This window comes from Oratosquilla oratoria, chromosome 18 (genome assembly GCF_046742065.1).
Source record: "Oratosquilla oratoria isolate Oo_2021 chromosome 18, ASM4674206v1, whole genome shotgun sequence".
Lineage (NCBI taxonomy): Eukaryota > Metazoa > Arthropoda > Malacostraca > Stomatopoda > Squillidae > Oratosquilla > Oratosquilla oratoria.
The window spans coordinates 62680344-62693093 of NC_134794.1; the positions used below are offsets into that span (position 1 = coordinate 62680344).

Here is a 12750-nt window from a genome sequence, read left to right on the forward strand (position 1 = left end):
AACAAATCCTAAATATACCAGAGGAAATAGCATACATTTGTAATGTGTAAAAATAATACAAACAAGTAGTAATATTGTGTGCTTAGGCTATAATTTGAATGATGACGCCACATCATGATGAAAGTGTGTTGAAATATAAGGCACGAGACGGGACACCACGGATATATTAATATCCTATGAAACACAAGGCACCAGGTATGCGCATGCACACACACACACACGGAGACAAGTTGGGTTTGTCTCCTTTCACGTGTAGCCCCTGTTCACCTAGCAGCGAGTAGGTACGGGACGTTAGTCAAGGAGTTGTGACCTTGCATTCCCGGTGTGTGGAGTGTGAGTGGTCTCAGACCTACCCAGAGATCTGCTAATAATGAGCTCTGAGCTCACTGCCGTAGGGTGGTGTCTGGCTGTCTCGAGAAGAGGCTGCAGCAGATCCGAGGTGAATACACACACACACACTCACACACACGCGCGCGCGCGCGCTCGCGCAGTTGGTAGAGTTCCCGGCTGCCACTACGGTGATCCGGGTTCGAATCCTGCCCAGGGCTGAAATAATTTCAGTATCGCTGCGCTGCAGGTCGTAACTCCAACTCTCGTGGGCGGGGAGTTGTGTGTGTGTGTGTGTGTGCGCGCGCGTAAGATCACAGCACCTAGAGATCGGTCATACATGAGCTCTGAACTCTCTTCCGGGAGGGTAATAGATGTCGATCACGAGTCCAACACGTGATCCAAGACCATAGTGAATAGTGAATCACACACACACACATCAGGAAGATATAGATTTGGTGAAAAAGAAGTAAAGAAAGAGGGATCTGAACAAAAACCTGGGAGTGATCATCACAAAAGATATATCCCCTGACAAACAAATAAACAAAATTGTCGGCGAAACCTATAACTTACTAAGATCAATAAAAGTGTTTTTTACCTACTTGGATGAAGAAATGGTAAAGAAAATACTAGTCACCTTGATAGGGCCTAAATTGGAGTACGCAGCGACACTGGTCACTTAGTACGAAAAAGAATATAAGGAAGATTGAGAGAATCCAGAGATCAGCTACGAAGATGACCCCAGAACCAACAAAACTCTCATATAAAGATTGTTAAAATTGGAGTTACCGATGGAAGTCCTCGATAGAGAAGACTTATTAAATTGGGATAAGAGAAACACAAGAGGATGTGGAAAGAAGCTCATAAAGGACAATTATAGAAGGGACCTGAAAAAACAGCTTTCCTCACACAACGGTGGATGTATGGAATAAGTTAGATGGAAAAATAGTGTGTGCAAAAACAATACAATAATTTAATATCAAACTGGATATGGAGATATACAAAGACAGGACACCACGAGCTTAGCCCCCTTCACGTAAGATACAACTAGGGAAATACACACGACGGCGCAGTGGTAACGTTCGTAGCCGCCACTACGGCGGTCGGGATTCGAATCCCGCCCAGGACTGAAATTATTTCAGTATCGCTGCGCTGCGAGTCGTTCCTCCATCCAACTCTCGTGGGCGGGGAGTTGGGTGTGTGCGTGTAAGGTCACAGCATTACCCATAAATCGGTCATATGTAAGCTCTGAGCTCTCTTACGGGAAGGAAATAGATGTCGATCACGAGTCCAACACGTGATCCAAGACCATGGTGAATCACAAACACACACACACACACACACACACACACACACACACACACACACACACACACACACACACACACACACTCCATAGACCAATAGATCAGGCCATATATGAGCACTGAGCTCTCATCTGGAGGGGTAATAGCTATCGATCACAAGTCCAACACGTGATCCAAGATAATGATGATTCATGGTGAATCATAAACACACATGGGCGAGAGGCATAAATAATTCTTTAGGTTTCAAAATGCTGATGTAATGTCGATCAGGATAATCGCAAGTGACGGGATAATGTTTGACTCATTTCTGTAAATCGATAGGTGCACATAGGTAAACATACACACGCACACAGACACACACACGCGCACACAGACATACACACGCACACACACAAACAAACATCTCTGTAACACTTGACCTTCCCACACTTTCTCTTACCCCGGTGCCCCCCTCCCCACTTTCCCCCCCTCATACTGCCCCACTCTCCCCCCACACTCTCCCTCTCTCCTTGCCGAGTCGTCTAGCTTCCCCTCCCTCCCTCCCTCCCCCACCCTCCTCCCCTATCACAGCTGCCCACACATCAACATTCTTCCAGAGCTTTCGAAAAGAGAAGAGATGCAGGAGAGAATTTTTTTTTTTTTTTTTTTTTTTTTTTTTTTTTACCTTTTACCCTGCATACTACCCCCAGCCATCTCGCCTTTAGCCAGCCCCTGCGTTCTGTTCCTTGCATGGGTGTGTAGCGTTAGGTTATATTAAACCGTTGTATCCCCACTGTAATTTAAACCAGTAACTCATTCATACGCGTGTCCCATAGACTCCCCCTTGCCCCTTGTAGGGGCCTCTACGGAGACCTCGGTAATGTCAACTACCCTAAGGAACCTCTATCCGTGTCAGTTAATTCTGCCAGCTGCCCCCACCATCGCCTCACACCCGCCAGGTGCCCCTAGGAGCCCCTGCAGTCAGTGTCCAGGGCTCCCATACCCTCCCTTGTACCCACCATGCACCTAACATTCTCGTCTGCTACCCACAGAAGCAGAGCCATTCCCCGTGGTCGCCGTCCCGAGCCCCAGCTGTGTTAGTTGTGCATTATCGAGGTAGTTCCAGTTGTATTTTGTCCCCCTGCGGTTGTTGTGTCTCGCCACAGCATCTTCCCGACGCGCATACTGCGTTCAGAACTTCAGGAGGCTTTAGATGACTTCTGAAGAAGCAACTGCAAGTTCGAGGCGAGAAAATGATCGTCACGTCACCTCGGTACTGATACATTGTTGGGTCCCATGTTGTGTTCTGCCGTCCCAACATGACGGGGAAATATTGACACTACTACGCAATCACTCAGACCTTCGGTGGATGTCAGATGGCGAAATCTATGTCAGGTATCAATATTTATTATCAAATGTCGTCACATGGCTTGATATTGCTAAATATCGATAATTCTTATGATGTAAGAATTAGTCAGTTTAAGACGGAATCAGCCAATTAAAGAAGTATGCGAAACTAAACTATGGTATGCAGCATATACGTGATTGGCAATCTTCCATTGCGCAGCCACTGGTCCTAAAAGCACCCTTCGATAGTAAAACAATTATATACATACCGCAGAGATATCTGACCGTAAATTTGACTTACATAATCTAATGAATATAATTAAAGTACTATATGAACATAATCTGCTCGCCAAAAGTTTGAAAAATATGAAATATGGTCTACATGAGGCCATTTGTGTGTGTGAGCAGTCTACGATTTGAAAGTGGCGGTACTGATGACGTCATGTGACGCGTGCGTCCCACTTGTTTACAACCGTCCCCACGTGACCTTGTCTGCCAAGATGGAGTCTCACTAGTCGTGTGTATGGCGTAGTTCCTGTATTTGCTACTCAAACCTCAGGATATACTCTGCTCCACGAATCGTGGCGTTCATCAAGCGTTAGTTCAACATACAGTGCTTCAAGACAGAGCGAGAAAGAAGCGAAATGAAGCAGTTAAACGTGGTAAGTGAATGGGTTTTATGTGTTCGCAGCAGTCTCGAGCTGGCTGGCGCCCCTCCTCCTCCAGCCCCCTTCGCCGCCGCCGCTAGCCAGTCAGCCAGCCAGCCAGCTCGCCAGCCACCCATTCCCCTCCCTTCTCCGGCGCCGTGCGTGCGTGCATGCGTGCGTGCCTTGGGGGAGGGGATTGGGGGGTCTAACGGGAATATTGCGTCGTACTCGCCTTTACCCCAGCTCTGCACACACGCCTGGCCTGCACATGGCGACCTGCTCGTCATGGCCTGCATCAGCTCGGCCTGTGCACGATGGCTGGGCAGGCCTGTATAACGTTCCAGATGCTGGTTAGTCTTATCAGTCAGCCACATGTGTTGTAATTGCCTGGATTGCTACTGTGGCCCTTGGGGCGTTCAAGGATTTTGTACAATTTCTGGTCCTAATTATGGTGGGCGTGCAGGTGGGGTGGTGGCAAGGTGCTCTGGGGTTTGTTGGTGTGGACGGACGTTGTTGTGGTGCTTTCATTGGTTGATGCGAAGTTGGTCGGGTTGATTACGCAGATGTTTGTTGTGTGTGTGTTGGGGGGGGAGGGGCGGGAGGTTGTCTAGGTGGTGATGGCCTGCTTATAGCGATTGATAGCTTGCAGAGTTGCTTACCGAGGTTATGTAGTGGGTTGGTGCAGGTTGCAAAGGTGTGCAGCTGGGTGAGGTGTATGTGTAAGGCGGTGTTGGTATAGTACAACTGGTTGAGGTGTGTGTAGCAGTGTAGGTGTACAAAGTTGAGACGTGAAGTAATGGTATGCATCTGGTTGATGCACGTGTGTTGGGTATTATAGGTCTGCAGTTGGTTGATGCATGTGTGGGTCACTGTAGATGTGCAGCTGTTTCAGGCATGTAAGGAATTTCAATGTATATTTAGAGGTAGGTTCCGTTGGTTGAACACTTGCCGTGGACACTGTTTAGGAGTGTTGTGGCAGTTACATAACGAGCGTGATCAGCTGTTTTTGCAGCATGTTTTTGTAGCAATAGCATGGGGCGCGTAGAGGTGCAGCTGTAAGTGCTAATTTCGAAGATTGAAGCTGTTCATGGGACCACGCTGGTCTGCAGCTGTTGTGGCCACGGCATTGCGGGGAAGCGGCTGCTGCTGCTGCTGGAGCCGGGGCCGGACAGGGGCGTGTGCAGCTGGGGGCTGCTGCAACGCTCGGATGTTGCCCCCTCGTGGCCTCAAATATGCCACTTCCCTTGTCAATAAACGGCAATGGGGAAGCAGCATTAGTGTTGCAAGATTGTTTGTGTGCTTCTTTAGTTGCGTCTTGTATCGCTGGCCTCGTCTGTCGCTGTGACCTTGTTGACGTCGTTCTTGAATGTGATGTTACATTGTGGGTGTGCGATGTGACGTCGTTAGGATAAGTGTGAGGTGAAGAGGCGTTATGTGTTGTTGATTTCGGTTGCGTGTGTCGTGGCGGTGGCTGAGCTTGTGTCGTGTCATGTCGTATGGGGTTTGTGTCGTCGGGGATTGTGCCATAGCTTGTGACGACGTAGGGTGATGTGTGGGTGGGTGGCTGCTATTGACATCATAGGCACTTGAAGTGAGTTTCTGTGAAGTTGGAGGTGCATGTGACTGCTATGGAGCTGCAGTAGTATGTATTCACTTGGTCTTTGGATCACGTGTTGGACTCGTGATCGACAGCTATTTCCCTCCTAGAAGAGAGCTCAGAGCTCGTAGGTCCGATCTATGGGTAATGCTATGACCTTGCACACACACACCCCCAACTCCCCGCCCACGAGAGTTGGAGTAACACCCCTCAGCGCTGTGATACTGATATTATTTCAGCCCCGGGCGAGAGTCGAACCCGGACCTCCGTAGTGGCAGGCCAGAGCTCTAACCACAGCGCCATGAGGTGTATGTGACGTGGTAGGAGTGCAGTAGCGTGTGAACGCCGGGGTGGGGGTGTGGCTGTGACGTAATTGAATAAGGGCAGTGTGTGACGTGGTCGGGGGTGGGGGGGAGTTACAATGTGCGACTTGGTGGAGTTACATACAATGTGTGGCTTGGTGTTGCTACGAGTGACTTGGTGGGATTACAGTGTGTGGATTGGTTGGGTTATAATGTGTAACTTGGTGGGGTTACAATGTGCGACTTGGGGTCACAATGTGCGACTTAGGGTTGCAATGTGCGACTTAGGGTTGCAATGTGCGACTTAGGGATGCAATGTGCGACTTGGGGTTGCAATGTGCGACTTAGTGGGGTTGCAGTGTGCGACTTGGTGGGGTTGCAGTGTGCGACTTGGTGGGGTTGCAGTGTGCGACTTGGTGGGGTTGCAGTGTGCGACTTGGTGGGGTTGCAGTGTACGACTTGGTGGGGTTGCAGTGTACGACTTGGTGGGGTTGCAGTGTGCGACTTGGTGGGGTTGCAGTGTGCGACTTGGTGGGGTTGCAGTGTGCGACTTGGTGGGGTTGCAGTGTGCGACTTGGTGGGGTTGCAGTGTGCGACTTGGTGGGGTTGCAGTGTGCGACTTGGTGGGGTTGCAGTGTGCGACTTGGTGGGGTTGCAGTGTGCGACTTGGTGGGGTTGCAGTGTGCGACTTGGTGGGTTTGCAGTGTGCGACTTGGTGGGTTTGCAGTGTGCGACTTGGTGGGTTTGCAGTGTGCGACTTGGTGGGGTTGCAGTGTGCGACTTGGTGGGGTTGCAGTGTGCGACTTGGTGGGGTTGCAGTGTGCGACTTGGTGGGGTTGCAGTGTGCGACTTGGTGGGGTTGCAGTGTGCGACTTGGTGGGGTTGCAGTGTGCGACTTGGTGGGGTTGCAGTGTGCGACTTGGTGGGGTTGCAGTGTGCGATTTGGTGGGGTTGCAGTGTGCGACTTGGTGGGGTTACAGTGTGTAACGTGCCGAGGACAGAATGACGACAGTGACGCCTGTAATGTTGGAGTGTGACTTGCCATGAACGGGGGGGGGGCATGTGACATAGCTGTTGGACGTGTGATGTGGGACGTTTGGGGGGTGACGTGTGATGTAATGGGACGGATGGGAAGAGATTGAAGTAATTTTCTGCCGATGACGTCATCGTGGGACTGTTCCATGCCGTGTGTGTGTTGTGTGTATTCGTTTGTTATTACGTGTTTTTGTGTGTGTAAATTTGGTTTAGGTTTTGTACGAGTTTTTAATGGGATTTGTGTGTGCGAGCGCGCGTCTTTATTATTATCTTTTATTTATTTATTTATTTATTTATTTATTTATTTTACTGCGTACGATCCTATTCCTTAACACAGTTCGTGGAAGTGGTGTTCCTGAAACACTTAGAAGAGCTGCCTACTTAATGCAATTATGTTACAAAGGTAAAGGCAACAAGACTTGGTTTAAAACGAAGTCTTCTTATGAAAGGGGGAGAGAGAGGTGGAAAGAGAGGGAAAGAGAAAAAGAGGGAAACGGAGAGGGAAAGAGAAGGGGAAAGGGAAAGAGAGGGAGAAGAGAAAGAGGGGGAAGAGAAAGAGGGAAACGGATAGGGAAAGAGAGAGAGGGAAAAGAAAAGGAAAGAGGGAGAAGAAAGGAAAAGGGAAAGAAGGGGAAAGAAAAAGAGGGAAAGGGAAAAAAGAAGGAAAGAGAAAGGCAAAGAGAAGGAAATGGAAAGGTAAAGGGAAAGAGGGAAAGGAAAGAGCGCGAAGGAAAAAGAGAGCGAGCGAGCGCGGGGGAAAGAGAGAGCGCGCGAGGGTAAGAAAGAGAGCGAGGGAAAGAGAGGGTGAAAGAGAGCGATTGTAAGAGAGAGAGATAGGGTAAGAGAGAGAGAGAGCAAGGGTAAGAGAGAGAGCTAGGGTAAGAGAGAGAGAGCTAGGGTAAGAGAGAGAGAGCTAGGGTAAGAGAGAGAGAGCTAGGGTAAGAGAGAGAGAGCAAGGGTAATAGAGAGAGAGCTAGGGTAAGAGAGAGAGCGAGCGAGAGCTAGGGTAAGAGAGCGAGCGAGAGCTAGGGTAATAGAGCGAGCGAGAGTTAGGGTAAGAGAGAGAGAGCGAGCGAGAGCTAGGGTAAGAGAGAGCGAGCGAGAGCTAGGGTAAGAGAGAGCGAGCGAGAGCTAGGGTAAGAGAGAGCGAGCGAGAGCTAGGGTAAGAGAGAGAGAGCGAGAGCTAGGGTAAGAGAGAGAGAGAGCGAGAGCTAGGGTAAGAGAGCGAGAGCTAGGGTAAGAGAGAGAGAGCGAGAGCTAGGGTAAGAGAGAGAGCGAGAGCTAGGGTAAGAGAGAGAGCGAGAGCTAAGGTAAGAGAGAGAGCTAAGGTAAGAGAGAGAGCTAGGGTAAGAGAGAGAGAGCTAGGGTAAGAGAGAGAGAGCTAGGGTAAGAGAGAGAGAGCTAGGGTAAGAGAGAGAGAGCTAGGGTAAGAGAGAGAGAGAGCTAGGGTAAGAGAGAGCGCGCGAGGGTAAGAAAGAGAGCGAGGGAAAGAGAGAGCGAGAGAGGGTGAAAGAGAGCGATTGTAAGAGAGAGAGAGAGCAAGGGTAAGAGAGAGAGAGCTAGGGTAAGAGAGAGAGCTAGGGTAAGAGAGAGAGCAAGGGTAAGAGAGAGAGCGAGCGAGAGCTAGGGTAAGAGAGCGAGCGAGAGCTAGGGTAAGAGAGCGAGCGAGAGCTAGGGTAAGAGAGAGCGAGCGAGAGCTAGGGTAGGAGAGAGCGAGCGAGAGCTAGGGTAAGAGAGAGCGAGCGAGAGCTAGGGTAAGAGAGAGCGAGCGAGAGCTAGGGTAAGAGAGAGCGAGCGAGAGCTAGGGTAAGAGAGAGCGAGCGAGAGCTAGGGTAAGAGAGAGCGAGCGAGAGCTAGGGTAAGAGAGAGCGAGCGAGAGCTAGGGTAAGAGAGAGAGAGCGAGAGCTAGGGTAAGAGAGAGCGAGCGAGAGCTAGGGCAAGAGAGAGAGAGCGAGAGCTAGGGTAAGAGAGAGAGAGCGAGAGCTAGGGTAAGAGAGAGAGAGCGAGAGCTAGGGTAAGAGAGAGAGAGCGAGAGCTAGGGTAAGAGAGAGAGAGCGAGAGCTAGGGTAAGAGAGAGAGAGCTAGGGTAAGAGAGAGAGAGCGAGAGCTAGGGTTAGAGAGAGAGAGCGAGAGCTAGGGTAAGAGAGAGAGAGCGAGAGCTAGGGTAAGAGAGAGAGAGCGAGAGCTAGGGTAAGAGAGAGAGAGCGAGAGCTAGGGTAAGAGAGAGAGAGCGAGAGCTAGGGTAAGAGAGAGAGAGCGAGAGCTAGGGTAAGAGAGAGAGAGCGAGAGCTAGGGTAAGAGAGAGAGAGAGAGAGCGAGAGCTAGGGTAAGAGAGAGAGAGCGAGAGCTAAGGTAAGAGAGAGAGAGAGCTAAGGTAAGAGAGAGAGCTAGGGTAAGAGAGAGAGAGAGCTAGGGTAAGAGAGAGAGAGAGAGAGAGACCGAGGTTAAGAGAGAGAGAGAGAGAGAGAGCGACCGACCGACCGAGGTGGAGAGAGCTTCCAGAGGTGATTCGTAGTGTCTGGCTGTAACCAGAATGAAGTGGTAAAGATTAAGATTTCCCATTTAGGACTGAAGACTTCATTCCTGCTGAAAAAAAGTAAATAAACGTAATGACTATAATCGTTATTATTAATAAAACTTAATTCGTATCGCCCCTGGGTCCCGGTGCCCGCCTTAAATATATTCTTTACCCTCCGAGACTCAACATCTTGGGTGTTGTATTGTTTATAAGGATAGAAACGCTGGATAATGCTGACGAAATGTAGTGAAAATAACCCGCTCATGCCCTTTTTTTTTCAACGCGAACTTTCAAAATCCTTTTCCTCCCCTGTTTGATTTTCCGTTTTACAGTGTAGCAATAGCCCTTTCTTAATTCTTTTTATTCATTTTCACGTCTAATGACTCCAATAGTTTTTGTCACAGCTGTAATCTTCATCTCCCACTTTGCTCCCTATGCAGAAGATCGGCACGAATTGGCTAACCAGTAGTTAGCGCTGAAACAATCGATTGACTTAAGAAAAGATTAGATAATTTCATGGATGGGGGATGATAGGTGTTAATCGACAAGGAACTGCCAAGTATAGGCCCTATGGTTCCTTGGAGTCTCTTGGATTTTCATATTCTTTCTACGGAGGAATAAATGAGATTGTGGTCACTGGCCCAGTTTGATTGTTGACCATTGAACAACTTTGTTTTATAGCAGTTTGGACGTCTTTCACAATCCTGTTGATAAGTCTTGTTAGGTGACGGGTATTTTATCAACATCCAAATATGTCTTATCTTTTGCTTTTGTAATAGATTCGCTTCCCAACGAATATATATATATATATATATATATATATATATATATATATATATATATATATATATATATATATATATATTGCTCGGTTCCAATACTTTTTTCAATTATGGCTCCATGTAAATATGGCGTGTAGATACTTTTACAATAGCCCACGCCTTTTGCATTTTAGTTTTCTCGTGAAATTTGCATCGTCTGCAAAGAATTTGACCTAATTGTACCTTCCACCGTAGTACAGATAAAAAAAACAACCTTGCAGGCGCTAGCACAACCTTGTGGAACTCCGCAGGTCACAGCACACCATCCTGATATTTTATCCTTTACTAGCGTCACCCAAAACCTACTTAAAATAATGCTCCAGTTTCATCACAAGTCTTAAATCGAGGTACGCACACCCACTCCGTCTTGCGTCTTGCAGGCAGCACATAATCGCTCTCGAGTAAAAGCTTAAAGCTTGACATCCGTGACCATCCAAATCTAAAGCCAAACTGACTGTCGGTATATTTATATTTTTGAGATAATTGACCCATCGATATTTCACAATCCTTTTGTATAATTTCACTATTGTGCTGGTCAGTGATACCGGCCTGTAGTTTAATATCTTACCTTCATATTTGTGAATTGGTACCACATTAGCCTTCTTCTAGTCCTGTGGTACTATTCTAATGAACATAAAGTGGAACTTTTCGTGCACCTGATAGTCCCAAAAGGTTAAGTAGATTCCTCACATCAGTGTTTATATTTTCTAAACCCAAATTTTTGCTAAAGTCTCCTTCCGGAAAAAATATATATATGAAGACATATTACTTAGAAACAGTCGTATGTTTTCTGCTTGAGGTGAAGCCTAAAGAAAAAAAAGTCTTCCCCGTGTTTCATGTCAGTGGATGAACCTGGGCAAATATTTCTGTGTGGGTGTGGGTGTTTCACCATGGTCTTGGATCACGTGTTGGACTCTTGGTCGACAGCTATTTCCCTCCCGGAAGAGAGCTCAGAGTTCATATATGACCGATCTATGGGTAATGCTGTAACCTGACACGCGCACACACACACCCAACTCCCCGCTTACGAGAGTTGGAGTAACGACTCGCAGCACAGCGATACTGAAATCATTTCAGCCCTGGGTGGGATTTGAACCCGGACCACCGTAGTGGTAGCCGGGAACTCAACCACTGCGCCATCGAATTGTGTGGGTAAAGATGTGTGTAGGAGTGTGTATTTACCTCTAATTGTAGTATACACGAAAGGAACAATGTACGTTCGGTCCCGTCTCCTTGCCAATTCTTCATACATAGCCTCAAATGCATATGCAGTTCTCATTTTGTGTCCATAATGTCCAATCATCATATTTAAATTTGAACTCGTTTGTTGGTCCAGCTTGGGCCAGCCTTACCACTTTATTCCCAGTTGATCTCGCTGCAGTTAAATTTTCCGATAAGGACAATATTGTTCAATTGTATTTCTTGGAGGAAAGTGTCCAACGGTTCTTGATGTTCAATTTTTTTCCAAGCTGTTGGCATGCAGGACATGTACCACCACGATATCTCTCTTCAGTCCTTTTGTTCTAATATTCTTGTGAAATGTCTCGGCATTGCCTTCACTCATAAATGCTTCTTCCACCTCTATCACCATCACCCCATCCCATTTTTATCTTTCGTCTTTTCTTCAGATGTCGTTTCTGGTATTCTCAAGCTGTAGATAAATAATTCTTGGGAGTTCGGTCTCTTCTAAGCTCAAAACAAGTTCGTTTACTATCAAGTAATCATCTTAAACGTGGCCGACGGTAGACCATATGCATTAGTATAGGCCTCTTTTAAGTTTCCTTGTAGTGTTTCCTTTGCTTGCCTTGCTGTATCGGAACCTTTCCTCACACTGGGAAAAAATCTTCCGCCCTCATTTTATTTATTTGATTCATATTACTATTTTCTGGTTTCCTTTAAAAATTCCGTACCATAGCACACTAATCTTTAGTTGCATCTTTCATCATCCAAATATTATTTTTTTCTCTTCTCGTGCTAACTTCCAAGACGTCTGTTGATAACTTCATTTGCTATGGTTTATGATTCGAGTTTTATTTTCATTGAACGTAAACCATTTCTCTTGTGCTGACATAACCTGGACACATCATCAATCTTAGTTATACACGAGTGATTTCCTGTATTCATGGAGGTAATTTCCCTCGTGTTCCTGGCGTACCTTCCTGGAAGTGATCTGGTCTTCCCACCAGGAAAAAATGACTAGTCTTGTCAACTTAGTATGTAGCAAGAGATTCACCCACATTTTAATAACCCTCACTATTTCTTCTAGCCTAACAAATTCTCTTCTCTGGTGATCCTTGATCTCTCAAGTTTACTGTATCTATTGACCAGATAACCAGCCGATTTGTACCTTCAACAGTTCATCGATCAAAAGGGGTCATCACATTGGGCTTCCACGGGCTTTACCTGCGCGGACTGTTGAGAGCTTAAGTATAGACGACTTCGGTTACAATATTTTATTTTTCAAATCTCCAAATATCAAATTATTTTTCCGTCATACATAGCAAAGCTGACTGATGAACTAAGATACTTGTACGAATGTTAGACATACTGTTGAAATGTTCGAAGAGAAGTCTAGATGTCTCTAAGCGAAGTCATAATCTAGTTATTCAAATGGAGGTTGGAGGCAGGATGTCGAAGGAAAGATAGCCCAGTGTGATAGCAATGAAGATTAATATTTTAGTTTGTTAAATTCTGTTTCCCAATTAAGTATATCAATATGCTCTCTGAATCAGGCTCTAGTTTATTTCTTGTTCAGATTTTTGCTCTAGGTCATGGGTCTCGTGGTAAGAAAGTAATCTTCACAATCGTGTCAACTCAGTTGTGAGTTCATTTACTGTATCCAGCGTAGAGGCGTACATGCATATACTGAG

General features: G+C 46.8%; 1 protein-coding gene across 6 annotated transcripts in view; it reads left to right on the plus strand.

Moving 5' to 3' along the window:
* Nucleotides 1-3152: 3152 nt before the first annotated feature.
* The window catches only part of chico (insulin receptor substrate 1 chico), a 151525-nt gene continuing 141927 nt past the window's right edge, over nt 3153-12750 (plus strand). The window contains exon 1 of one of the 6 annotated variants that reach the window (XM_076202262.1): nt 3153-3622. The gene's annotated coding sequence lies outside the window, so the exon portion shown is untranslated. Of the gene's footprint in view, nt 3623-3726; nt 3958-12750 lie in introns of those variants that run through there. The other 5 variants (XM_076202261.1, XM_076202258.1, XM_076202260.1 and 2 more) reach the window with 5 other exon arrangements.